Source organism: Struthio camelus, chromosome 12 (assembly GCF_040807025.1).
Source record: "Struthio camelus isolate bStrCam1 chromosome 12, bStrCam1.hap1, whole genome shotgun sequence".
NCBI lineage: Eukaryota > Metazoa > Chordata > Aves > Struthioniformes > Struthionidae > Struthio > Struthio camelus.
This window is the reverse complement of record NC_090953.1, coordinates 3,021,934-3,046,190: the sequence shown is the minus strand read 5'-3', so window position 1 is coordinate 3,046,190 and position 24,257 is coordinate 3,021,934.

Here is a 24,257-nt window from a genome sequence, read left to right as displayed (position 1 = left end):
TTGCTATTCTAATTTATTCCTCCACCTGTGAGGAAAGGTCTCTTCTGCTGAGCAAATTCTCCACCTTACTGGGAGTACAGATACATATGGCAAGAACTACTGAACGGCGCCGAGAGAGGAAATACGCTCCGCTTACGGTCCTTGATGAAAAGTACCCCAGGTACCCTGGGACTGAGTGTGATTGGTGAAACTGTTAACTCTTTTGATCAAGGAAGTGAAATTCTCCCTTTTCTTTGAAGCAGATGTGCAAAGCATAGCAAAGGAGCTAATTCCCCTCTGCAGCAGCTGAGCAACTTGAGCGTGGTTAAAAACAAAAAGGTTAGATGCCCTTGGAGAAATCTGCGGAAGAAGGTTTTGCTATTCCTGTTAGACTTCAGTTTTGAAGTCCTGCATAGGTTCTGGGGATAAGCGTGCTTGCTGTTTGTGATGTTAGGAGCAGTTCCACGTTTCTTTAGGTCTTTCTTTAAAGCAAGCCAGGCTTGCTGCTGAACTGTGCAGGCGCCTTTTCTTCAAATTATGGCTGCATTTGTGATCAAGGTTGCAGAGTGCTTTGGCTGCAGAGATTCCTTTCGAGGTATGAGGTCGCTCTGGGATTCTGTCCTGTGTTGTCTGAGAAGACAAACTAGCAGAGAGATCTCAGAAAAGTAGGTGCAGAACCTTCATAAGCTTCTTCAACTCCTGAATCTCATAGACGCTATCTTCCTAGCTGCAGGCCACCTCTTGCTGCCTCGGAGGTAGTGCTAGGGGACTCGAAGCAGGCTGGTGTCCCACTGTCCTTTGGCTACAAGGGACAGAGGGTGGCCAGGCTACTGTTCCTGACACAACTTGTGTCCTGGTCAGGTCGGGCAGCTCTCTGGACAGAGATCATCTAAGAGCGGACAGCAGGCCCAACTGTTCCCGCTGGGCTGCATGCGTTTATGGGCTGTAGGCTGGTGACTGCTGTAGAGGACCAGCCCACTTTCCTTAAACTTGGGATTTCTCCTGGGTACAGCACTGTGTTAAGATGCATAGGATGCAACCTGCACCTTCCGGCACCTTTGTGTAATGGCAAATAAACTCCCAAATCATTTGGAATAGGGGCTGGCATAGCTTTATATCCGAAACAGTTGTGCTTTTTTTTTTTTTTTCTTTTTTCCCCCCTGCTAAATCTGCTAAAATAGTGGGTGAAGTGCAAAATACTGGTAAGCGGTAAAAAACAAAAAACAAAAAAAAAACCCAAAAAACCCACAACTAATTAAAAGCAACAAAACCTTTTTAAAAACATTATTGCTGCTAGCTAGTTAGGTAGATTTTATGTGAGCCTATTCTAAGTGCTGTGTGCATGTATCTAAAGAAAAGGTAAATTCCAGAAGTGGAATATGGCTCCCTTGCAGTCGCTAGCAGAAGTCTCACTAACTTCAGAATAGTCAAGATTTCATCACAGATCCTGGTGAGCCCATTAAAGGCTTGATACGCTATATAGGGCGGGAAGAAAAGTCATGTGCAATGTTTGTAGTTTTTAAAAAAGGGACCTAGAAGTGTGGTGGTAGACATCCTTCAATCCGAAGGGATACTTAATGGGGTTAAGATGCATATATTTTATTCATGTAACAAACCAGTTTCGTCATTCCTTGAAGCAGTGCTGATAGAGGCCTACGGAGGAGTTAAATCCTATACATAACTTTATGCAATAATACTGGTGACAAGAGAATGCTTAAAAAGTAAATTAGACTGCAATATCCTTATTTCTTCACTTATGACAACTGTTTTCTAAAGCCTGAGGCAGATCTTGGTAATAGAGCTGGATCTCAGGACTGAGAGTAGACTTTTTGTGTTTCATTTTAGATGCTTTAGTTTCGCAGATCTTCAGGTGTGATTTTTATTCAAATCTTTGTCTGTCTGTTAATTAATATGTGTCAAATTCACAGTGTTTCAAAGTGAGATTTATGACTTGAAAGGAAGGTGGGTGGGTTACGCATCAAGTAGTTTTGTCTTTGTCAAAGGTATTGAAAAGTGTGTGCTCTATTGCAGCTGAAGACACTCAAGCTGCTTAAAAAGTGTCCTGCAGATCAAAATGATATATTCACTATGAGAGGGAAAATGAAGTAGCAGGGTTTGAATCCATAGTGTAAAGAAGACCTATTAAGAGGAGATCTTTTTTTGGACCTTGACAGTGGGATCTAAATACAGAGCGCCTAGCTAAGCTTAGTGGAGCCCTGCTGGAATAGGTCACTCTTTGAATAATCCAAACATGACTTGAGCCAACTTCTGTTCAGAAAGCAGTGCAGGTCTCTGGCTTAAAACGAACCACTTTTTTAGGACTTTTCTGTGGAAAGAAGTGGGCAGATGTCTAATCTCTCTATGCAATTGTTGAAGTGTTATGCACAAATAGCTCTGCTCAGGGGATATGCAAATTAAACATACATGAAATAAAAGAGAACAGGTGTATTTTCATGGATTCCTGAAGTCTTGTGGGCAAACTCTTCCGTGTTGTTTAGATGCTTAGAAACAGAGTAAGAAGCAGCAGTAGGCAGTGGATGCTGTTCTACGTGTCTTTTGTAGGAAGCCTGCACAGCAGTATTGCAAGAGTTAGTGCTTCATAGCATCAGCCCCCGGGGCTTACCCGAGAACTGCCAGTGCAAAAGCTGCTGCTTGCTTAGGCACTGTTTTCGTTCTTTCATTTGAGAAAGCATTTAGTATGTCCAATAAAACAAAAACTCTGACATGCAGGACCTCACACTGAGCAGATCACTTGGATAACACCATGCCTAATGTGATTCCAGTTATGAAATATGTTTTAACAAGGAGCTGTGAATTAAGTGTCCTTGGTTAAATGTCACTCTTTTACACCGTAGACTTTAAATGCTATATCCGTGCAGGTGTAGCATGTGCATACCGCTGCGTGTAGATCGGGTCTCGCATCGCGGCCGGGGGTTGTCTGTCTGGGAAAGGCACGAGGGGGAGCCGTCTGTCAGCGAGTGGCAGCGTCGCTGAACCGTGCCTGTGCCTGGATCTGAAGTCTGCCACGGTTTTATTCCTTACTGTGTTCTAAAAAACAGTTTATGAGATTTAAATGTGATTTTTAAAAAGTGTGGCACAAACTGGTGTAGCAGAAGGGACAACAGGAATTTGGGAAATGGGGAATGTAGTAGTATTCTATTTTTTAAGTGGATAAACAAGAGCTGTAGGTCCAAGCACGCCTTAATATTAATGTTTATTTTATTTTGAATCTCTGAATTTCCTATCTTAGCTCATCTCTCTTTCGGAGTCTGCTCTTTCTTAAAAATCCACATTGCTTTGAAAAAGGAATACAATGCCTAGAGTATAAGGCATACTTCTGTTCTTTCTCCTGCTGGTACCTCAATGAAGACTGAACATTCACATGTTGCACCGAGAACATTCATACGTGGAATTAATCCATGCTGGTGTCGTCAGACTGCAGACTAGCTGACAGCCAACGTGTGTTGAACACTGGGGGAATGTGCTTTGCTCAGGTAGATGCATTCAAAAACTGCTCAAAACTGTACAGCTGATATTTCTCAGCTATCGCGAAGCTATAATAGTTTCAGCAAGCAGTGGAATAGATGTAGCTTGCAGCAAATTGTTGACCAGGAGTTCACGAAAGCATGTGAGGAAGTTGTTACGTAGTCATCTCATCCTGGAGTAAATATGTGCTGTTGGCAAAAGGGAAATCTCGTCCCACTCTCTGCTAGTCCCCTGTTGTTTGTTCCTGCTGCCTCCCTTGTTTTAGCATTAGTCCTCACGACAATGGAGATCTGATCCAGGTGAAAACTAGCCAGATCGAGGGAAGGGGGGTAGAGGAATAAAAAATCAACATCAACTTGGACTTAGGCCAGGCCGAAGTGCCTCTGCAGCTTGTAGGAGTAAGAGTCAGGACAGGGATGTTAAAATTTGCCCATAAAGATCTAGGAGGGTCATGCTAAGAAATGAATCATGGGAAGTTCAAAAGCCAAGTTCTTTCCCTGAAAGAATTTACTCCCTGAATTGGTAACTTTGCCAAAATGAATGTTTGAAGTATATGTGTGCAACCATTCACAGGCGCAGTTTCTTCTGTGTGGGAGCTTCTCTCTGCTTCGGTGCATTAGCATTTTTTTCCATGGGCACAGGCTAGGAGAGACAGGTTTCTTCACATTCTACTGGATCTGCATGAGAACAGCCTTCAGGAAGAACGTGGAGACACCACAGACTTCATATGCAACAGCTTTGGTGTGGGAACCGTGATCAACTGCTCTTTAAGGTTTTGGATGACTTCCCAGTTTTCTGGTGTTTAAGTTCTTGGGATGTCCTTGCACAGGAGTTGGAGGCTTTTTATAGTTTGTGTGTTGGGAAACAGTGTTCATATAAATCGCTTTTCCTAGATAAGTGGGAAATTTGGAGTCTTCTGGGACTCTCGAGTGGAAAGATTTTAGATTCTTTCTTCTTTCTTTCTTCTTTCTTTTTTTTTTTTTTTTTTCTTTTGAAGCAACAGGGCAATGGTCCCACTACTTATATTCTGTATAGGAGCATATATGTTTCAGAAGACTTTTGTTTCAGGCATCCTGTGTAAGAGAAACTAAAGATACTAGTTTGAACCTCCATCTTCTCCTGAATATCCCTAAATGAGTGTATTAATGGGCAGGTTTTGATTTAAAAAGATAAATAACTGGTCTTTTCAGCTGTGCTGCAAGGCTGAGGTTCTGGTCACTAAAAATGCAGTGGTGCTTCCAGATGCTTACGTGCGGTATTGATGACTGATAGTGAAAGAGCCTGTACAGAGGAGAAATTTTCATAAGACCAGAGTCGTTAGCATGAGATTCCTGGGTTAATTCCAATCAGCCTGCATGATATTTCCTCTGGAGTTTCAATCGGATTAGATATTCATCTTCTCTTCCTGTTCCAAACTGTTGTTTAGTGTTGATGTGTCCTCTCAAATGGTTGCCAAGTTCCAACACAGTGCTGGTGAAGCCAGTCCTGCGTTTATGCTGAGATTTTAAAACTTTTTGGGAAACTTAACCCCTTATCTCCACTGAAATGTATCTATTGAGAAACAACACCTTGGTATTTGCAGATAAAGGGAGCAAAAGAGCATGAGAATGGGTGTCCTGGGTCCCCCCAGATGTCCAGCTAGCTCAACAGCCCGGGTCTGAAAGGGACTGAAGAGAAGCCTAGACTTGCTGCTTTTGCAGGGTATGTAAGTTCTCAGTTCTCAGGGACTGTCAGTCCTATGGCAAACCTTCTGAATATCTACCAGATTCTGAATATGGCAAATAAATAACTTTTGCCATAAAATCTGAATGCGTGTTTCCCCAAACTGTGCAAAGATTCTTGAGGAAGTTGATTACATCAGCTAGGCTGGGTGTCCATAAGCCAAATATCCTTTATCCTAAATGCAGTTTGGAAAAGGTTAGGCATGTGATGCAGCTCTGGTTATTCAAATGCTTTTTTTTACTTGTAGTCTTTGTGAACTATTCTGACTGTCACAATTTATTTCGCCAGCACTTTGTGCCCATCTGAACAGGTTATGAAGAAATTTAGAAGGTGCAAAGAAAGGCAAAAATCTAAATACTGTATAAACTTTAATTAGTATTAAATATTATAATGCAAAACTATTTAGGTTATATTGTTTGACAGGTCACCATATAGATGATTTGGTATATACTGGCTGATAAAAGCCTAGGGGATATAAGGGAGGCATTAATTTTTCTCTAAAAGTGCAAGAGGCAAAAATGTTTCATAAATGGCTATTGTTTTCTAAAAGCACCCGGTTTCTTTTACTCTTTTTTTTTTTTTTTTTTTTTTTTAAATCCTTGGAGATGCAATATATGCACACACCATGCTTGGTTATCCGCAGAGATTTCATTTATTTGTGTTTGCCTGCTTAGTGCAAACTCATTACTTGCCAGTAAAGTCCTCTGTTGACACAAAAAGACACTGGGGAAATATAAATTTTTTTTACAATAAAGTCTTGTATTCATACGAAGTTTTTCTCATTGGTAAAACAACACAAAGAACCCAGGAGCACTAGCATGCAGAAGTTCACAGCTTCTTACATAGTACCTGTACCAGAGCGCGGGGACTGTATAAGCCCTTTTGAGGAACTTGATACGTTTTAAAAATCCAGTGACAGAGGACTGATGGCACCATGACTTTGAAAAACTTTTTAAACTCGTTGTCTGAGAGTCTGAGGGTGGATATCCCTAATAGGCTGTGAAATGTGTTTACCTTTTGAACAGTATGCTCTGTCCCTTTAAGCTCCAGCCTTTCCTCCACCGAAAGGGCTCTGCTAAGGGCTAAGAGCAGAGCAAGGAGTCAAAGAGGAATTAAAGCTTTAAACTTGGTAAAGGACTTGTAGCTTTGAAAATTCGTTACAGGCTCCCTTCAGCCCGTAGCTTATAGCTTAAATGATTCTTCCTGTCCTTGAATATCCTTTAAAAACTCTTCTCAAAGCCCTTGTCAGACTAAATGTTGTATTTTAAACATTATTTGGGATAACTTAGTTTTTAGATTCAGGCAGCAAACAAATGTTTGTGTGGATGCACAAGCTGGAGACGTTCTTTAAGAGTAGTAAGATTTGTAGCTCAGATCTGTTTCTGGTTATGTACAGGTGGGAGTACCTGAGAGATGAGGAGGCCCTGAGGAGCGTTCGATGACCCGATACCCGTGTTCGTAGCCACTTCCCTGAGCGATGCTCTCGCTCAGCCCCGGCACGCCGAGTTGGGAGAATCAGCGTAAAACACAGTGCACATACTGTTCAGGAACCTGCGTGCTAATCGCTGCTAAATTTACAGAGAAGAAAGACAGTGCCTGCCAAAATTACATAAATTCTGCTGATTTCCTATAGACTAACCCTCATATTCACGAGGTGCGATTAGCTCGTGTGCCCCTCTGCGCCCGGCGAGTGCACAAGGCCAGCACGCGGAGCGAGCGAGCCGGAAGGAACGCTTCTGGCCCCTGAAGTCACTTGCTTTTTCAGTGAAATGCTGTATGCGAGGTGCACGGGTCCGGGGCAGGGGCACGCACGGTGACTCCGAGGTCTGGCTTGGTTTGTTAGGCTGTTTCGCCTCTTCAACGCTGAGCGCTCGGGGACTCCCCAAAACGAGGGCAGTTTGCTGGAAAGCCCCAAGGTGCGCTGCACAGCATGTTTCGCAGCAAAAGTGGCAGGAGTCGCTGCATCTGCCCCAGTTCTTCCAGGACAAACAGACACGGCGGAAACCTCTAGTTTTGCTAGCGTGACTGAGTTTTGTGTTGCTCGGGTAGTGCGCACGCCGTTTCCTGCTCATATCTCTCTCTGCACTCGGGGAGTATGTTCATGGGGGGACAAGAGACATCAGGTTTTCTTCAGTGAAGGGCAGTAGGTGCTGGTAGAAAGTAATGTCTCAGTTTAAAAAGCAAAACCAAAAACCTTCAGTTATAAGAAGGCTCTTTCCAGGCCAGGTAGAGTTTTTAAGGTTTTTTAAAAGGCATTTTTTGTTTCTGTTAAAATTAGTTTGTTTGTTTTTTTGCAAATGGAACTCTGATAGATGAAACCCTTTTTTCTTGGTCTTTCCCCTTTTCTTTCTGCTTATCTTTCCCTCTCCTCAGCTCACCTCGCTGGGGCTGTTCGAAAAGCTGAGAAAGATCAATCATTTACATGGTTTAGGAAGTTTTTCTTTTTAGATCAAAATAATTTTTCAAGAAAAACAAGAATCCATTAACCTTCCATTAAATGAAACATTTATCTTCCTTAGCTGTCCCAAGTTCTCAAAAACAAAGGAGTGACTATGTGGAACAGAATGAAGATCTGTAATGAGGACCACTGGGTTTTCACCTTTTACTGTGCTCCCTTTTTGCAAGATATTTTGAGCTGGGTGGTGTCCGAGACAGCAAGAAATGAGGTCAGGCTACAAGATCCCCCTTCCTTAGGGAAATTGCTGTTGCAGTATCTGCACAAACAACAAAATACCCTGAGTGTCCTGATCCCCCTGGAGCCTTAACTCAGTGTGGCATATGCCTCCAGAGCCTTGCACCTTGGCCAGGTGGTGGCTGGAGGGTGCGTGGTCCCCACATGCTCATGACACTGGTTCTTGAATGCTTTGTGTGTTCTGAAGCCATTTCTCAAGGAAAAGTTGTTTTTCATGATCTCATTTCTTTGCATCTCTCTCTTTCTCTCCCTCATAAATGCTGAACCTGTGCACCGAAGAGAACTTCATTTTCCACAAGTTCTGTGATATAAGAAGTTGCACTGATGAGGGAGACATCGTAAGTGTTTTGGCTACGGCGTAGCCTCACGCCTTGCTAGGCACCAGAGAATCCCCACGCGAGTGAGCCGTTGCAAATGTCTCGAGCCCAGGCTGTGCTCACAGTCGCTCCACAAACAAAATCCCATTCAGCTTTCCTGAATTCCAGCGCTCGTGAACTGCTGCTTTTACTTTCATCTGTCTGCCCTTCCTGGTTACTGCTCTTAAACATCTTTGCCACACCCTCCTCCTTTCTACTCTTTGCAGTCTTTCCTGAAAATATATCTAAGTCATTAATTAAATCACTGAATGGAAGCATCAAGATAGTTACAGGATATAACGAGTGATCCTACTACGGTGACCGTTGTCCTGCCTTCTCTGGTCCCCACCCATCTCTTTCGTTTTTGCTCCTCCGGCCTGTTGTATCATGTCTCCGCGGAAGATTACCATTTCAAGGCGAAGACTGTGCCGTTGTTTTCTGTGAACCACCCAGGATAGCTAGGGGAGCTCAAGTAATAATAGCTATTAATAATAGCGTGGTAGAGGGCGGAATTTGGCTGTCCTATCCTTTTTATGTGGAGGGCCTTATATGCTGAGATATGTTGCTATGCTTTAGTGTTTGCTTGCCATTGGGAAATACGTAGAATATGGGCTTTTCCTCAGATTTAATGTTCCTGAAAATATTTTTTGGGCAATGTAGCTTGTAAATCTCATTTGAAGTGAACTCCTCCCATACCTGTAGCAGATATTTTTGTCCTGAGCTGAATCTGCCATCAGGTTTACTCAAGCCAGTGCTTGGAGGAGCAAAAACATTGAAAGTCCTGGCCCAAGATGTACTAAGTGGTGAATGACTCTGTAAAAGATGCGTTTTTCTGACTAACTGCTTGAAAATAAGTAAGTGATAGAGAATGAGTGGTTTTTGAAGTATGGGTGGAAAGGTGTATGTGTATGTATATGTACCACTGCTCCTCAATCCCAGTTCTTGCCTACCCTGCCTAGCAAGCAAGAACTCTTTTGCATAATTGACTTAATTAGCCCCATAGAGCAAGCAATTGTACAGTGAACTGAAGACACAAGCTTTCTTCTAGAAGAAAGACTCTGTATATGTTAACATGGTTAACAACATTTCTTTAGTCACCTGCCAAGCGCTCAGCCTGGTTTATATCGTGGCATGATGAAGAAATGACGTCAGACCTGTTCATTTCATAATCACAGATCATTGCTACGTAAATCAGTGGACCTTCTAACGGGATCATTTTAATGATTGCCCTCCAGCTCACTGTCTCTTTCAAACAACAGCTTCCCATCTAGTAATAACTATTCATTCATTTATTTCTGATTTTCTTTATGGTATTTGCTAAAGGAAACAGGGCGGAGCCCTTCAGAAGTGCGCACATCCAAACAAATCAATTACTGTATTATCTTTTATCATGTTCTTGCAGCTTTGTTAAGTATTTAACTTTTTAATGTTCATTTTCTGAGTTTTTGAGGTTTGGAATAGGATGTATTCTTTTATTGTTGTTGTCATTTTGTAATACTCAAACTATTTTTATACTTTCCATAGAAAAGAAACATCTCTCATAGTTCAAGTCGACTCCTGGTTAAAATGTGAGGCTTACAATGTCATCTAAAGTCAGATGTTATCTCATTTCACAAAATTTGGATTGAGCTAACACATCCGTAGGAAAGAGTTTCCTATCAACTGGGACTAGAACTGAGTCTTTCGGCTTCTTTTTCTGACTATGCCTTTAAGTCACCGTCTGACTCTTATAATTTAATTTTTTAGCACTTGCCTGCAAAACAGGGATGATTTTATCCTCACACAAGAGTGTAGTGAAGCTTAATTAAACTGTGCCTTTAAAGTACTTTCCTTAATAAGCTACAGAAGATTAGTGTATATAGGGTATATCGCATGCTTTACATATGAGTAGCTTCATATCGCATGCATTACATATATGTATGTGATATGCATGGATATGAAGCTACTTATAAGTAGCTTCATACTAAGAACATTATGTGAAAGTATACTTTGAAAGAATCCTTTATGCACATCTCCACACATGATAGTATTTTATGTCAACTCACTTCCTTGAATGAGAAATTTAAATGTAGTAAATGATATATTTTTGAGCCTGAAAGCCAGAGCTTCACAATTTATTAATAATGTACTAGCGATAATTAAGAAAAGCTTGCTGTCTATCCAGTTTTAAAAGCTAACGATATGGACAATCTGAACTGGTATTGGCAGAGGCTTTAGGGAAGGGCATCTTAAGTAGTGAGAAAGTTAAGATTTAAAAAAAGATGATGTAGTCCTGCAGGAATGCAGTCATCTGAAAAGTACCAATGATAGATGAGGAAAAAATGCTTCATTCTTCCATAACTAGGTCTCTGTAATGGTTCCCTATGATCAACATAACACATGTCAAAAACTGAGTTTACGTGGACCAAGACTTGGCAGGTTTTACAGCCAAAGCATCAGCCATCTAGTGATGTGAAGATCTGGCCAGGTGCTCGGGCCAGCAAGGCAGCCCACACTTAGGTGATAATTTATGGCTACCTGTAATCTCCCCTAAATAGAAACCATTCACATGCTCACTGGGGAAGGTAGAAGTGACCAGACAACGTGAGTTCAGCCAAACCGAGACTCCGTATAACTTTACCAAAGGCAAGTGCTCTCTGGTACTGACATTAACAATGGTATGGGCTCTTAGAAAGTGTTCACTTCTAGATGTTATTTATTTTAGTATCGCTTGATTGTATAACTTCAAAATCTGCCAGTTAACAAGAGCTGAAATTGAGTTCTAACTGTTGGACTTTGATTCTGTTTGTTTAAAAGCTAGAAGAGACCGAGGAGCAGCCCAGTGGTTCTCATCTTGCAGACTCTCTATGCCCCACCCTGCGTTTGGCGCTGTCTGCCCTTTCCCGGTGTGCTTCTGCCTCCGCTCTGGGAGGTGAAGAGGGTGTTGTGTGGGCCGTGCTCTCTGCCATGTCCACCAGGTTGGTGGTGCTTTTCCCTCTCCTCAGCACAGGGCCGTTGCAGATGAGAGCTGGTGTGTGCAGGAGGCAGTGAATCTTGGGAAGATGCTGTGTGGCCGGAAAAACCTGGTAATTTTAAGTGAGAGCAGGAGTTGATCCCAGGCCTTCTGCTACTGGGACTGCACCTCCTTCTGCGTATGAAGTCTTCCAGGAGCAGGTCTGAGACCGGCTGTGAGCTCAGATGGGCTCACCAGGGGAGCGGGCTTTTGGAAAGGAAGGACGGAGAGCTCTCCATTCACGGGCCCTCCAACGTCTCATTCAAAGGGTTACTATTACCATAGTTGGCAGTGTAAGGAATTCAAAAACTATTGCCTACCTGTAACCACACGCTGAAGTTAGCAGGTCCAGCATGAGAATACTGCTCTGCCTTTTCCTCGAGCCTGAGATCGAGGATTCCACAAGGAAAACTCCCTTAACTCTGATTGCCAATGTCCAATTTTGGTCTGAGCTGTTCTCAGTTCTGCCTCTTTGCTAATATCTTTACACATGTGCATAGTTATACATTATTATTTACAAAAGTTCTATATGCCTCTTCCTAAAAAGTATGCAATACTGCAAGTGGACAAGGATTGTTTATTCCTTGTACGCAGTAATAAAATGCAGCCTTTAGGTATCTGAAATTCAGATGACTAATTCCACTAAGTGAAACAAGTAAAGTTTTATGTACTGGTTCAAAAGTTCTTTGTGTTTTATTAATTTCTCTTTTGTGGACCAACAGGTTTAATACTTTCTCACTTTTTTTTAATTTCCTTTTTATAAAAACAGTTGATCAATTCCACCTGGATACTTGAAGACTTCACAGGCTATAAAACTAACATCCTTCAAATTCCCCTTTTCCATATTTAAAACATTTAAAGGAGGGGAGATGCTGCTGCGATTTTGAGTTATATTTAGGAATGGAGACAAGGATTGGATTTATTCAATGGAAAAGACTTTGTAGTTTTAGGAATGGCAGAACGAATGGATGAATCTGAATGCAATGGAAGTGTGGAAATTACCTTCTTTAGATAGTGGGATGAAAGAACTTGTTTAAAACCATTAGTAGAGTTAAAGCTACAGGATAAGGATCTTAAAAGGAAACGGGCAGTGGCACCTGCTGTTGTGGGTTGTCATTTATGGAAGTGTTTCTCTCCCACCAATGACCCTTGACAAGATGCTTTTCCTTCCAAAGGGGAAACACTTGTTTCTAATGTAAGTTAATACTTAAAACTGAGATACACCATAGAAATACTTTATCAAACATGGGATAGAGGCAAAGACTGACAGAACTGGTTTATGCAATCATAATGGAAATGAGGTGATACTTGAAACATCATATTGTAGAAGAGCTTTGATCTTGGGTTGAAAAATACTGAATACTGAAGAGACATGTGATCGTGTGTGTATGTATGTATATATGTGTGTATGTATGTCACTAGTAATAATTTCCAATAGCCTGTGTTTTTGCAAACTGCTAGTCTTTGCATCCTCATATTTATTTAAGACCCTGGAGAGGGTAGACACGTTACACTGAGCTTAGTGCTTGTGCCTTACTAACTTACGGAAAAATGTTCTAGTTACACTTCTGTACTCTGTTGTACTATACCTGCAATCACACCACTCATATGGCATGGTGTTCCTGGCTTTGTTCTTTAAAGTAAAGAGTAAACGCTAACGCGACTAAGTATCTGAAGCACATCTCCAGGATATCCTAGTCCATATAGCAGGCTTATATCTCTGCTTGATGAGCAGTGAAAAGTGAAGTCTGATGTCAAATGAGCATTGTCAAAGGAGTGAAAATGAGCATGTGAGTGCAAAATGTAATAGTCATATTACTGAAATATCACCATGTCTTTGCTTAAATTTAGACAGTGGTATGCAGAGTTTTGTGGTTCTTCTTGCTTTAAAGGAAAACCTTAAAGCTTGTTTTCCTTCATGTTGCCATAACATTTATGTCTTAGCAATAAATATTGGGTAAATTTAGTGTTATCACAAGAAACTTGTGCTCCAGAGATTTACTGTTCTGCTCCCACAGTACCTTTAAACCCCACGTCAGTAGTAGGACAGCGGTTCCTGGCCTGTGCTAGGACCAATTTACCTCATTTCCTCTGCTGCAGCAAAGTGAGATTGAAGAGGCTAAAAAAGTTTAAAGGGGGGGGGGGGGGAAACCCTATTGCTAACCTCTGTAGGTAAAGCTCCCTGAGCCACGCTTCAGAAGAAGCCCAAGGGTTCTGCTCAGAAGAGGTGAGGGGAAGTGATTCTCTTCTGTGGTGCTAAGACGGATGCTATTTAAACCCACATGCTTGTCACTGCTGTCATGTCTCATCTGGGTGTCTTTAACATGAAAGCAAATGTTACTGTGGTAAGGATCAAAAAAAAGTGAAAAATGCACTCATTTCTGTCCCTGATTTGTGCCAAAGAATTTTTTGGTCCCACCTCAGCTCTAATTTGAAGTGTGTTAAATAAAAATCTCCGGGGGAGTATCCAGAATAGATAGGCAAATTTAGGTCAGCATATTATTTGGCATTGCTGTGGACCTCATCTCTAATTACTAAAGAAATAGTGAGTTAGTGAGTTAAAATACACAGTGACTGTGACCTAAATCATTTCCATTCTGGATACGGGCCTGAAATAAAGAAGGCTTTTCACTAGCACAGCACAGATTTAGTGTCGTGGGACACAGAGTTTGTGCTTCGGAGGAAGTGTGGTCAATGGGCCATTAAGTTTTGAAACAAGAGGCAGGTATCTTCTAATCTTGGTGCAGTTGACAATAAATATTGGGGAGCAGCTTAATACAGATTCATGATAGCCATGCCAAAGTCGTTCAAGTAAACTCAAACTTGTAATACTATGAAAGTGTATGCAGTGCATTCACTTAATGGAGGGATCGCTTGCAGGTCCCAGAGATCTTCCCTTTCAGCCCTGGAAGACGAGAAACCTATTGGGGAATCTAACCCAGGGTATAGATCGAATAGCAATTACTTGTATTGTAGGGATTTGCTTTTCCCTGGTTGAAAATAAAATGTTAAAATTAGAAAATAGTTCCTGAATTTTGGCAGTTCCCCATTTAAAAACAAGTAAACAAACAAACCTCCAGACCAAGATTTATGCTTTCGAAACCGCTTCAGGATGTGCATGTAAGAGGGAGCCTTAACAGCTGCGAGTCTGCAGTAAGCCAAGGTGGTAGAGCTCGCACAGGGGTCCTTGGAAGTGGGGCTGGGCAGTGGGAGGGGGCAAGACACACTGTGCAGTTGAATGTAATAGGGGCTGCGAATCACACTGGGGAGGGTTTTAGGTTGCCACTTTTCGGACTGTCATTTTTTTGTGGTTATAACTCCACGGAGCTGTACCAAAGCAGCCTGCAGCTTGTCCGACTGTCGGCATGGGGTTGTACCTAAGACGCCCTGGCATCAGCAGTGTGGCAGCCTCTGCCTGCCTCTTCCAGTGTGCTCCCTGGGTAAGGTGAGCCACATGCTGAAACATGGGAGAACAGCTCCTTTAATTAGATGTGTATTCGCTTAAATAGACGTGTATTCTTTTTCCATAGGGTTAGGGCACTGTAAACTATAGAGGGCATTTGGGTGTGCAGGTCCAAGTGAGAAGCTTTGAAAGTCTTAGACTTCACAAATGAAAAAACCTTCAGATTGCATTTGATATTTTTAACCCTCAGTGGAAAAAATTTTCAGGTATGCCTGCCCGAGATTTGTTTGCTCTCTCTTCAGCTGCTGCATTCGTGAGGCCTGCAGAGGTTCTGCAATAGCCACCAGCTCGTTTTGTGCCGCTTGGGCACTTGCGACTGGGTACAGGTTCTCCCTACAGCCAAACTCTGCATCCCCAGAGTTACTGAACAGCAATTACTTGTTACTAGTTAGCTGCTATTCAGCATGTTGTTTCTTCCTCTTTATTCTCCACGTGGCCATGGTTGTACTTGCTGCATGCTATGAAGATTCTAATTTGCTATGTGCTTCTGTGATTTTCATCAGTTTAGTATCTGAATGCCTCACAAAAATGATTTTTTCCCCCCCAAACCTCCAATCGAAAGGTGTTATCCTCATTTAAATGTGGAAATTGAAAGCTCAGAATTGTTTTATTGACTCTCTCTCTCTCTCTCTCTCTCTCTCTCTCTATATGTATATTTTTAGAATGTGTGCTGTTATGTAGCTCTTTAATGCAATGTTTAACTCTGTTGCAGAATCTAGATGGGGCTTCTGTTTGAGGCTAAGACCAGCCTTTCCCTTCCTGAAATTCCTTGCTTTGTTCACTCTGCGTTCTACCATTTCTGCAATGAAAGAGCTGCTTTGGACAACAGCCTGCTTCACTAGGCTCCTGGAGCCAGACCATCCCATGAGCAGGTCCTGTGGAAAAATGGCATATAATCCTGTAATTAGACTCTGTCATAAAATACACACTCAACAAGGTCGAATAGAAGTTGAACAGGCGACCATGTTTCTGCCATTTCCGAACTTCTGACTTTGCAACCTTAGTAAATTCTCTCTTCCCGGTTTCTGCATGCATCTACATCAGGCAGCTTCCTCCTTTTCTGTGTTCACTGAGCATCAGCTCGGGTGTCAGGGAGGACACAGGGGAGGCTTGCTCCCAACTGCCGCTTGGGTGTCCAAGCGCAGTCTGGCCTGGCCAGGAATTTCTGCCTGAGCTCCACCAGCCTTGCACTGGAGGGACCATATGTATGTACAGCTCCAGGGTGTGAGAAAGGAGTCTTTGGGGATTTTAGCTGTGATTTTGTATATGTGTAAAATGTACACATATACATTGCAGAGACACTGACTATGTTGACTAAATTTGGGGAAAGCTATATAAGACCAAGAGAAAGCCCCTCTCTGCTGTAAAACCCTGCCCACCTCATCCCCAGAGAAATTTCAGATTCCTTTTATGAAACATGGGGCCGATAAGCCTTCTCAAAGGAAATGTTATGAGCCTTTTGAGACGCGTTTTTCTTCTACATTCTTTGTCTTAGACAATTGGGTTGAAATTTCCATAAACAGTTCAGCTAGATGCAGACACTTGGCTTGGAAGATGGTAACCTGAATGTAGAAAGTGATCAAATAATAAGCAGTCTGAAACAGTATCTTACAAGTGGAAGGAGTGAGGCAACGCTAGTAGCAGGCAGGAGCAACAGCTCTCTCCATGGATATTCTGTTTATTAAAAAAATGCAGTGAAGCAGTCTCAAGTATTCCTGTTTGTTTAGCAGATGTGTGGATGTACTTTGGACATGTTTGGTCCAGCAGTTGTATGAAGACGTTGAATGGATTTGAAACGGACGCTCGACCTCGGTTAGCTGAGAATTTCATGACAGCATAGTACTTGCCAACGGAACAGATAAAGATCGTAAAGCAGCAGCTAGAGTTGGTAGTGTTTGGAAATGAATGTTAAAATTTCTTGGACTTTAAGGGGCTAAAAGTACTCTTCCATGGGCTTTCTATCCAACCTCCGCTCTGGAACAGCGGCATCACGCGCAAAGGGCAGTGAGCCGTTAGCCACCCTGCCCCGCACGGCCTTTCCTCAGGTCGTAGGACCACGCAAACTCCCGGGGCTCCCCCGTTCTCCCTGGTCCGGGGCTGGTTACTCTGTAAGCAACACCAGAACAGAAGCATACAGCTTTTTTAATGCGTGTAACTGAAAAAGAAAGCTCCAGCTTGATCAATTTATGATTAGTTCTACTGGTTGTTTAACTCTCAAAGAATGCAAAACTGCTACTCTGTTAAATTACATTAAAGTCTGGTTTTCTTCAGGACAAGTTTTGCCTGGCAGCCTTCCCTCGCATAGGTAAGACCCATGGGAGGAACGTGTTCATTCTGCGTAGGTCTAGGAGAAGCAGCCATTCACATTGCTGGAGTATTGAGTCTTTATTTCTTTTATTTTAAAGGCTCTTAAATGGATGAGATTTTCTAACAAACTTAATCCAAATGAGGAAGGAGAGCACTGTATAGAGGGAGAGCTTACCTGTGATCAGGCAGGCTCAGCATCTGCTTACAGCTCGGGTAGAAGCTGTGAAGGCTGTACTGTAAGGGTCGGATGGCTGACAGGAGGCAGTACGTGTCTCGCGGTCAGTGTGTGAGATTTCACAGCTCCCAGGACCCTCCTGGCGATCCATAGCCACAGCTGCATGTCCCCAGCCACTGCTGGGGTGCTCCAGCAGTTATATATGTGCCTATGTACGGTCTCGCGGCCAGTGGGGCCAGGCTCCGGCAGAGCCTGTGCTACCCTGACCCGCTGCACCGTTCAGCTGGCAGCATGGTGTTAGGGCACAGCGCTGCAGGTTAAAACTTCAGCTATGGGTCGGGGAGCCTGAGCGCCTCCCTCCAAGCTGCTCTTTGTCCTGGAGCCCAAGTGCCCTGAGTTCGTCCGGCCATTCGAGAAGCAAAGTAACAGATAAAGGCAGTAAATAGCTTTTAGCTGGACCTGACTTGTGCAATACGCTCACAAGCGTAACGGCTTAGGAGAACTTGGCAGATCTGGTTTGGAGGTATTTGCTGTCTTAGTCCATGCCTTGGACATTTGTGACTGTGCTACTCTAGGCCTCGTGTGCCGGAGCTGCTTGGTGCTCCCAGTGCAGCGCAGGGATTTGAGGCCAGCGTTCACCACTTGCTGAGTGAACAAAAGGTACCATGAAAATGAAGTTTTGCAGAGTTGGAGGGATAATTTTATGAGGCTGGAGAAAACCCATGGCTCCCTCAGCATCCCAATAGCAATTTTCATTCCTAGCCAATAAGTAAATCTGAAGGCAAAAGGGAAGAGTGCCAGTGACGTAAACAGGGAATGATGTCTGTTAGCAGCATGGCTCTCGGTTTCTGGGGTGTGTTGCCTGGAGGGAACAATGAAACTGTAGCATCCCCTTGGTCTCCAAACTCTTGAAGCATGTGCCCGAAGAAGTGCCTTGAAAGCAGCTGTGGGTGAATGGAGCGCCTCTATGCACAACCCCATCCTCGCTGTCACGGTTACAACCTGCCTGGCCTCTGCAGCAGTGGCAGTTGCCAGTACCTTTGCTGTTATACTCTCTAGCTACCTTCCTCGTACAGCAAAGGATGTCCAGGTTATTTTTTGTATGTGTGAGCATCTTGAGTTGTGCTACAACTGTTAAAGAACATTGAAACTAGAGCTGTAAGGTATCGGCCGTGCAGCTGCGTGTGTGTTTTAACAGGGTCTTCTGGACTTTGCCCATTTTGAACGTTTTTACTCAGTAAAACACTGATACTAATGGGAATTTAAAAAGCAAAGTCAGAAGAGTTTGTCTAAGTAATGGCTAAGTTGGAGGGAAGAGCCAAAATTGGCCAAGCAAAATTCTTGCTTGGCCACAGCAGCATATAACTGTGTCGTGTGGGGATGTGGCACCTGGAAGCCTCTCCTAAGAGAAAAGTACATAGTGCTGGCTCTCCCCATGGTGCCTCTAGAAGTACTGTGACAGTGGGAGGCATCGCGCAGGGCATGTGATAGCTGCCGTGAGTTTCAGCTTTGGGTTTTGGAAGTGGATTTACCTTAGAAGTGTTTGCACGTGCAGGAGTTGATACAGGATTTTGGTTTGGTACAGGATGAAAAGATGTTTTTGGGACGGCTCTGAAACTAAGAAAACAAGGCAAGGACAAAACTTCCCCTTCAAAAATGAAGTTTAATGACTATTTAAAACTTCTCATGCATGCCTGTGCGGAGGGATGGTGAGGAGATGCCATAAGAAGGGGCTGCAGCCCCTCTTGCATCTCCTGCCTCAAAGTGAATTCGCAGCTGGCACCTGACCAGGAAGAGAAACTCGGGGAACCTTCTTGGCAGAGCTGGCCAGGGAGAAACCTGCAATGCCTGGCGGTGAGCTGCCAGGGGATGTCTGGTGCTGGTGATCTTTCATGTTCTGGAACGACAAATTCACCCTCAAAATTTGGATTTGAGAGTGTGTTTCAACCCAAGGCCTTTTCATGTTCCTATGGAAAATTAGTCTACGCTCGCAGTATTGATATGTTTGGAGCTCTGTGCAAAGAGTTAAGTTATTGTTTGTTTTAGTTTTCTAATTGACTCCATATCTGCTGGCAGCAGAATAGACATCGATCTGTTTTTTTCCTTTGCTTTATTTAGGAAAATACAGCACATAGTGTTTACTCTCCCTCCATACAATATTACTTTGTAGGGTGAAAGCGAGGGCGAGACCACAGTGAAGAATTCCCTCACTGTCAATTTTAAGGGCTTCATAATAAATGCTACGTTTTTTGGATGAGAATCTGAAATGTTTTTACGACAGTGTTTTGCTTAACTTTTTGTATTCAGATGGGATTTTATAAACTTTTTAAAAACAATTTTTTTGGATCATTTAAACATCTTCTGGGCACTGGAGTACCACTAAACCTGACATCTATTAAAGAAGTGTTTGAGGCATCACATTACTGAGAGATGATGGGCTAAAATTCATTTTTAGTAGAGATAGGCATTATTCTGCCTGGCAATACAGCCATGCAGACCGCATTGGAGCGGGAGCGGGTGAGGAGCTGGACCCAGAATTCTGCACGATTGAGTCGGAACTGTCTCTACCCTGGAGCTTAGCCTGAGAAAGGGCTACAACATTGAGCCCAACCTCAGACAGAAAGGAAAGGAAACGGACACCCGGCTTTGAGCTGTCTCGCGTGTATCAGCTCAAGTGTCTACTGATGTGGATTTGCATGGGGCCAGTCAAAAGCAGGACCAGTAAACACGTGGCGCTCAGATTGGCTTTCCCTTTTGAACTCAATTGCTGTGATTGTAAAGCAGGGTTGCTCCGTGGTTGTTAGCAAGGATTTACTGATTTCAGTAATGGGATAATGTTTTGTGTTGCATATGGACTGCTAGTACAAAAGTATTGTATTTATAAATCATTTGATATATTCACTTAGACTTGAGAAAATATTAGTTTATCAATCTCTTTGCAACTGCAGATTTGCCAGCAGTCATGAAATCCTTTTCAGAGTTGCTCTTGGTTTCCTCTGAAAACGGTCCAGGCTCTTTGTTTGTTTTTCTTCTTGCTTTTTTGTAGTGTTTTGTTCTTGGAGGTCTCCAGGCGTATTGCAGCCTTCCCTGGGAACAGGCTTCCCTGTGAGCCTTGTACTCGAACAGCTTCTACAGGATTGCTCTTGAAATGCGCTTTGGTGCAGGCCTGTGGCGCTGCGCATGGTGTCTGTATTCGATCCTTGCACGCTGAAGAATGTCCCGAGGGGTGAAAAGCCGCGAGTCGGGCGAACTCTTTGGAAGGCATTTGTGTTTTCCTCCCTCCAGACTGAAGCTGTACGAGCACAAGCAAGAGGGTTTGATCTTTGTGACTGATTAGCAGCTGAGCTATTGATGCCTTTTTACGTGAAGTCAGTCGTGAGTTCATGCATCTCCTAGAAGACCACTTGTTCTAATACATATTTCTTTCTCTTCTTTTTAAATGGCAAAGCTTCCTTTGAAAAAGAAACCTTGCTACCCTTAATGATATGCAAACCACCCACAGAGCTTCATGGTACAATCGGAGGATCGCTGGGGTCAGTGCGTTTATTTTCACCAGGATCACTAACAGTTGCAGTACTGTGTTGCTTGCTCTGCTGAAAGATGTCCTGGAGGTCTGTTTTATCATCTTAGCACCATAAACTGCTTTCATTCTTTCAGTCCTCTTGCAGGATATCACATGAGTATCAGTATGTGTCCTGCATATGGGAATTTTTATTAGGTCAAACTTTAGTCGGGAGGTTTAATGTACCTCCCAAGTGTTAATGTTTTACAGAACAAGTAACACTGTCCTGCTCCCAATTCTGGGGTGGTTTGAACTCATCACCCATTTACTGCGTTCCCTCATTAGCTTGGACTGTATGTTTGTGATGACCGTTTTTGCCCTTTCTCGATGTTCCTGGTGATTTGGTGCTTCTGACTCACTGTTGCATTTTCAGCTTAAACTGTGTTTACTGGTACGGCAACGCATTGGCTTTCCCGAAAGCTCACGACGTCCGCTTCGGGGAACTTCCCAAGCGCGCGTGTGTTTGTCATCTGCCAAATTCCTATAGCTTCATGGCGGAAGAATCCCATGGGGTCGTCCAGCTCCTTCTGAACCCCAAATGTAGGGTCAATAATGCAAATGCTTAAGAGGCCTCCTCCACAGTAGTAGTGGGTTTGGGGTTTGCTTTCCTTGTTAAGACGCTTTGGGGAAGAGGGTGAGCAGGAGTGAGGCAAGTCCCCCAGCTTTTTATTGTTCATGCGTCCTTGCTGATAAGGTAGGATTTTGTGCTTGGTATCTTTTTACCCCCTGAGATAAATTTCTTTTTTTTTTTCTTTCTTTTTTTTTTTTTTTTTTGCTTCTCGCTGAAAGACTGTTTTCCCTTCCCTGGCATAGAAATAATATACTCAAACATACTTCAGAACAGGAAATCCTATATGCAGTGCAGAGAGGAAAGGCCTTAATCAGTAGAAATTCCATTGTGTTTATATCAATCCTGACCCTCTGAGTAGTTCGGACAAAGTTGTTTTAGTCTGGGCCCCAGGCACTGGTTGGTGCTGCTGGCTCATAGCTCTGTAGCTCGAAGTCCACGAGACCCACATACATCAGATTTCTCCTCCATTAATTATCCTCTGCACAGACTGACTGGCCTTTCTATGGGAGGCACCGAGATAAGGGGAAGCATGCAGAGACCACTTCGTAATTGCACACTTTTCCCTTCTTGGGAGAATAAGTTAATCCCGCAGTATTTCCGGAGTAGGAAAGCCTTTCAGAAAAGAGGAGAATTCAGGAAAACGTAGACTCCATCTCGCAATCCCTGACCCTCTTCCCTGGGCTACGCCGGGGGCTGGCTGCATCGAGGTCTTGGAGTCCTCTCCACGCACGGGAAGCAGCCCGGCGAGGTACTGGCCCTCTCCGAGACCTCGGAGGGGTGGCGAGGGTCTGCTCTGTGCCAAGAGCGAAGCTCCGTGGTGGGGCCGGAGTATTTACACCGGGCGGAAAATTCCCAACCGGCCTGACCCATGGGCGAGAGCTTTCACTAGAGAGTTGCCTCTCCTAAGGCATCGAGCGCTATACAAATAAACACTCCGCGCAGCACCCTTCCTCCTGCTTTCCGTGTGTATTTTTTCAGGCTTTGAATTAACCCCCTGTCCAATTATTTGAAGGCATGACTTTCGGGAGCCATCCAAAATATAAATTGCGGCCACTCGGCTGATTGTCCGGGAGCGGACGGAGAGCGTCCGGCCGCCAAGCCGTAGCGAGACCCGCTCTTGGGCGTCGAGCGGGGTGCGCCACCCCTTCCGGCGCCTGCCCCCCGCGCCGGGCCTTCCCGCCCCTGCGTGAGGTGGGAGAGGGGCCGAGGGCCATCCGCCTCTCTCCCTCGCGTTTGTGTGCATTTATGACAGGAAAGGAGAAGCCAATATCTAAAGTGTTTATATGATTGATATATAGCTTTTTCTTACCTCATCTCGTGTTCCTGGATAAGGTATCGTGTCAGTACATTCCCAACACGATGCAATGCTTTGTTATACGGTAGACATTTAAAATAACAAACTATTTTTTTTTTTCGTAGTCAAGGGTATCTGCTGTAATTCTTGGCCTGGGAAATGGGCTGGCTGGAGTCTTTTAGATGCAGATGGCAATATTTCAGGTACTAGTATTATTGTTATTTTTTGCCAAATAACCAAATTAACATTGAGTAGTTTGGCTTGATGCTGAAAAATTCACTTTTGGAAGCGAGTTAGGTTTTTCTTTTTTTTTTTTTTTTTCCCCAAGTCCTGGCACTAGTTGCAAGGGCCTCAACGTTGGAAGAAATAGATTTGGATGATCTTCAAAGAACACTTTGCTGTGGTTCTGCCGTTTTTAACTTTTTACCTTGCTGTTCTTTCTCCCCACCTCTTCCCCGGGGAACTGAAGGTAAATGATTGATACTGTGTCTCTGCTGCTCGCTTTCTTTTTTTAAATCTCTCTTGGCTAGACTTCTCCAATGTAGAAATATTTACCAAAAGGAAAATCAGAAGGGTGGGGGAATGGAGAGAAAAAAGGGAATTGAGAAATAAAACATAAACATTCAGCAGTCCAGGATGGTGACTTTGCTGGGGAAAGAAGCCGAATTGTTTGTAGAACCTAATGAGATTTAGGATTAGATTTCCTGTATCACTGGGCAGCCGCTGGGGAAAAGTAAATTCACGGCACTTAATGTACTTTGCAAGAGAGGCATTTGTCTTACGTTGTTTGCATATGGCTATACCGAAGAGGTCCCAGCCTTGGTAGGTGCCTGCCCCCGGAGAAATTCCAGTCTGAAACAGACAAACGGGGGAAAAAAAATGGTAAAAGAATGGAAGCACAGAGAAACACGGACACTCGTCTAGACCGGCCGGCGAGACGGTGGGAAGCAGAGATGGGGTGGACGTGCGGCGTGCGCACCACTAGGCTCCCTGCTTTAGTGAGGAAGGTGAAGAAAGTGCTGAGCGGGCCACTGAAGTGGTGTGATGCACAACGTGGCTGAACATCGTTGCTGGAAAGCACTTATAGATGGGACAAAATTTTTGGCTGTGTTGCACTAACCTTTCCATCAGTCCAAGAGTCAAATATTTGGTCTGGTTTACAGTTGTGTGGGTCCAATTTTATGTACCTAGGAGACTGAATTTAATGGGATTTTTTTCAGCGCCTGGAAGGCGGCATTGCAGGTACACCATTAAATTGATTTTGTGTTTATTTGTAGTTGACAGGTGTCCATTGCTCAGCTCAGATGAAATTTCCAGATTTCTAGCTGCTCTCCTAGAGCTTTCTTGAAAGGACCAAAGCGATTGGGTCTAGAAACCGACAGGAAATCTCACTGACGCTGGTTTTCACTTGAGATGCTCTTGTACCACCTCCTGACTCTGGGGAGGTTCAGTGCCCAAGAAAAAAGGTTTCCCAGCCAAAAATCTTCAATACTTATATTTGGCGTGAGCATCGGATCAAAATTTTTTGGCACTGTTTCCCCCTTTTGAGGATGGTATCAATTGTTGGCTTCAGATAATCTTCTGCAGCTTAGTTCATGGGGTAGTAGTTGGGCCTGTAAAAGAAGGATGTGCCTCCCCATGCCGTGTGAATACCTTGG